This window comes from Palaemon carinicauda, chromosome 20 (assembly GCF_036898095.1).
Source record: "Palaemon carinicauda isolate YSFRI2023 chromosome 20, ASM3689809v2, whole genome shotgun sequence".
In the NCBI taxonomy this organism is placed as follows: Eukaryota; Metazoa; Arthropoda; class Malacostraca; order Decapoda; family Palaemonidae; genus Palaemon; species Palaemon carinicauda.
The window spans coordinates 108,393,545-108,398,544 of NC_090744.1; the positions used below are offsets into that span (position 1 = coordinate 108,393,545).

Sequence of the window (5,000 nt, forward strand, 5' to 3'; positions counted from 1 at the left end):
TTATGGACACGAATAGTTTATAGATTTGAATACAATTGTACAAACGATTCTGAGTCAAGTTATATATTTTTGATGAGTTTTATCTTTTTAAATGTGTATATGTTTATAATGCTAGTATGTTTTCCCGTGAAATTTATTTCCATGTATAATTGCTTTTGAAGTTAATAGATACATAATCATACATATATGGATAACATGTTCATTGTTTATGAGTGTTTATGTGTACAATAAATGTATTAAAACTTTTTAATGTTTTTTATTTCCATTTTGTAAAGTTATTTTGTTTTTCAAATTAAAAATCTAGGTTTTAATTCTATGGGAATAGACTAAAAACTTCTCCTATATAATTTAAAGGAATGACTGCCATTTTCATATATGGAAGATATTTGATGAAAATAGAAAATGAACAAACAAAATAGTTAGGTTTAACACAATTTCTTCGAAAGAGTAAGTTTGTGTATAATAAGTTGTTTAGTGATAATAAGAAACACTATGCCTTTTAGATACCCCAAACAAAAAAAATCCCATTATTTTTATAAATGTGAAGAGAAAATACTAGAAGATAAAGGTGTTTAGAACGTTATTTACCAATAAATAAAGACACCATGCTTTCTAGATGCCATTCAACAATAGGTTCTTAACATTTTGTAAATCTAAAGAGAAAATACCAATAGCAATAACAAAATAAAAATTATATTAAATTTGATTGATTGCATTGCACTATATTCAATCTTTTTTAATGAGGCACATTTGCACTGACTCACAGTGGTGCCCTTTTAGCTCGGAAAAGTTTCCTGCTCTCTGATTGGTTAGAATTATCTTCTCCAACCAATCAGCGAGCAGGAAACTTTTTTGAGCTAAAAGGGCACCGCTGTGAATCGGTGCAAACCTGCCTCGCTAAAAAGAATTGACTATAGTAGAAAATCCTTGATGATACTTGACTGACAAAACAACAATATAACACATGTAACCCAACTACTTTATGAAAAGTAAGGGTACTTCGTAACGTCAGAGTCCTTCACTTTATAATGCCCTTTACTTTCACCATACCCTTTGGCCACATTGGGTATGAGTTAATATATCTTCTGGTGGAGATTGTTCAGAAGTGAATATGGACCCAGGAGGTCGTATTTATGGTTTGGTAATCGTATGTTTCTCAAGAGAATATATGATTGGGATTGACTCATTTTTGTTGAGCTTTCTGCTAAAAAATATGTATTAATAAACATTATTGATGTCTAAGAATTTTTTCATTTTGATTATTGGTAAATAAGTTGCCATAAAAATTAGACGTTTAGGCATATCATTTAATATTATTTTATATTATATTTAATTTCATTTTATTTTATATATCATATCTTATTTTATTTAATTGTTCATTACTTCCATTATATTCTATTTATTTCCTTACTTCCTTTCCTCACTGGGCTACTTTTCCCTGGTGGAGCCATTGGGCTTATAGCATCCTGCTTTTTCTAGGTTGGTTAGTAGCTTAGCTAGTAATAATAATAGCATTAATAGAAATTCATAGTTTTTAGCATTTCTGGTATTCAGCATTTACACTATGGATAACTGTTGCATAACTTTCATTTGCAATTCTTGAAAAATGAAAGTGGGAGAATGTGAGTCGGCCTTTCTAACTGGAAAACTATTGATAGTGGCTAGAAAAACTAGTCAGGGTACTTTCAAATCTTGTAAGTATCCTTTCGAGTATTTTGAAGACATGGGAAACTGATAGCTTCGTTTGAATGTAAATAAACTATGCTACACTTAGAAAAAAAAAAAAAAAACCTTAATTTTAATCGGAAATTCTCCCTAAGTATATAAAACTTTCAGCCGTATTTCAGTAAAATACAGGCGACCATTATTTTACCCTATTTTGTTATTATCTTTTACGGGTTCGTAACCTTAATATCACTCCTTAACGTCAATATACCCGTTTTTAAAACGGCAAATGGCTGATTTATTCCAGGATTTTTTACCGTTTTTATACGGTAAATGTTTAATTGTATCTTTTCGAGTATTTTGAAGACATGGGAAGCTGATGGCTTCATTGCATATATATATATATATATATATATATATATATATATATATATATATATATATATGTGTGTGTGTGTGTGTGTGTGTGTGTGTGTGTGTGTATATATATATATATATATATATATATATATATATATATATATATATATATATATATATATATATATATATATATATATATATGTATGTATATGTATATATATATATATATATATATATATATATATATATATATATATATATATATGTATATATATATATATATATATATATATACATATATATATATATATATATATATACATACATAAACTATGCTACTTTTCATTCAATCATTTGTCCTTATGATATTATCAACTCAAATGTCAATAAATTGTGTATGTTTTATGATATCTGGCTATCTCTGATTACCCATTTGTTTTGACGCTATCAAATAAAACATATCTAAAGAAATTCCGTCTAAGTAGATTTTCAGAACAAATGTAGTTTTGACTTTGCCAATTCAGGTCTCCTTTGTTTGACTAGAATGCCTGGTGTATTTCTAGAAATTTTTTGTTATTATTATTATTATTATTATTATTATTATTATTATTATTATTATTATTATTATTGTCGTTGTTGTTTTGCTGTTGTTATTATTATTATTATTATTATTATTATTATTATTATTATTATTATCATTATTATTATTATTATTATTATTATTATTAGTTTGTATATTTACTTCCTCTAAATAAATACTAAATAGAAAGGCAAATAAAAAATAGAAAACAGAAACAAAAAATAGTATCTATATTCCAAGTATATGAAAAAAAAAATCATTGTAGAAGAATCTTTAATAGTCAGCTCACAGTCATCTCCCGTCGGATGGAAACAAAATGGCGGCGGCCATCGATTAAATCCTAGCCGGAAGGACGCTGGCCTGTTACTTGCGCAGGGTGGATTCAAACGGTTAATATTTGCGTTACGGTCTGATGGTTAGCTTCTGTAGCCCAAGGTCTAAGTTTTAGACTTTTAAGTAGCCCCTGTATGTAGATCTTGCTGTAGCCTACATCCAGGCCAGCTTAATTTTACTGGTTAACAGAAAGTGCTAGTTATTTTGTAAGATAATAAGATATTGAATCTAATTTCAGAGACGTTTCAATTTTTCTATTTATGAAATTTGATCGTGAAGCTGATAACGAAAATTAAAGTTGAAAATTCTACTTATTTACATTGATTTACGGAAGTATTGTTACTGATTCTAGCTTTGTTAATAACTCCTATTTCAATTATCTTTCTCTTTTATGAATTCTCTTTAGGCATAAGATAATAATCTTCAGTATTATGATATTAAACATTTTCAATTATATTTTTTTTTCTTAAGATAGAAACGTAAAAGTTCCTTAATGTTTTAATGATTTTATGTCTTGGAACATATACGGGATCAAGCGGAATTTGCCTGTCCTTAATGAGTTCTGCAATGATTTTCGTGGCATTATTGCACTGCAAGAAACCTTACTCCTCCCCCATGACCTGGCTATCAGTGATTCGGTTCATGTTGATTATAACAGTTTCTCTATCTCGTCGATGGTTACTCACGACTACATCATTCAAGGTCGTCCGAAAGGAGGTCTCTCATTTCTATGACATAGATCTCTGGACAAGTGCGTGAAACCAGTGACGTATCAAACTGACAGACTTCTCGGCCTGCAAGTAACGATCGAAGGTAAAACCATATTAGTGATTAATGCATACTTCCCCTGGGAGTGCCAGTCAAACTTTGATCAGTATTGTATATTACTAGGAGAAGTCCAAGGTATTATTAATGATACCACCGCTGACCATGTGTGCATAATAGGAGACTTTATTGCGCACGCATCCAGATTTTTCTATAATGAATTACATCGTCTCTGTTCTCAACAATCTCTTCAAATTAGCGATGTTGCCATCCTGCCTCCTTCGTCCTTTACGTACATGCAAAACAGAAATAATACGCCCATCACATCCTGGCTTGATCATTGTATTACCACTGACCGCCTGCATAGCTCTATCACTGAATGTATTATACGATACGACCTTTCGTCTGCATTCGATCACATACCCATACAGATCACATTTCACACACCCTCCCTCCCGGCGGTACCCATCCAAAGGGAGAGGCTACCTTCCATCTCATGGGATTTCTCCAACCTCCAAAAATCCACTGCATTTAAACGCTTATCTGAAAGTAATCTTTGTTCGATAACTCAACCTGCTGAAGCCCTGCTCTGCAATAATCCTAATTGCCGCAACGAACAGCATAAAACAAAACTGAAGGAATTCTACGTAAATATCATAAATGCCCTACGGAGCTCGGGAAGAGACACGTTTAGACTCTCTAGAGGTAACCATCGAAACATACCTGGTTGGAATGACTTAGTTAAAGACCTCTCTGCACACTCTCGAGAAATGTTCCTTCTTTGGAGGAACGATGGTAGCCAGAGAGAAGGTCCCCTCGCTCTTCAGATGAGACAAGCGAGAGCCCAGTTCAAACTTGCTCTCCGTCAATGTCGCAGCAACGAAAATCAGCTACGAGCCGATGCACTGTCCAGAAAATTGACCAACCATGACTTCCCCCATCTTTGGAAAGATATTAATTCACTAAACCCAAAGTCAAACAAATTATCCCAAAGAGTAGGGGATGCAATTGGCGAAGAATCCATCGCAAGAATGTGGGGGGATCACTTCAGTACCATCCTAAATTGTATAAATGATCAAGATACCCGAAATGAAGTGGATACTCTCATCAATGTCAATATGGATTTTCAATATAGTGACCGTATCTCCCCGAGTGACGTGTGCGAGGCTATCAAGAAATTACCTAGTAACAAGGCTCCCGGCTGCGATGGCCTTCCTGCCGAGGCTTTCAAATTCTGCCACCCTAAATTTATATCTTATTTTCTGCACTATTTAATGCCTGTATATTACACCAA

At 32.2% G+C, this 5,000-nt stretch overlaps 1 protein-coding gene across 1 annotated transcript in view; it reads left to right on the top strand.

Moving 5' to 3' along the window:
- The window catches only part of LOC137659592 (uncharacterized), a 3,348-nt gene extending 3,123 nt beyond the window's left edge, over positions 1–225 (top strand). The window contains exon 3 of the mRNA XM_068394440.1: positions 1–225. This exon is cut by the window's left edge and continues 109 nt beyond it. The gene's annotated coding sequence lies outside the window, so the exon portion shown is untranslated.
- The last annotated feature ends 4,775 nt before the right edge of the window (positions 226–5,000 follow it).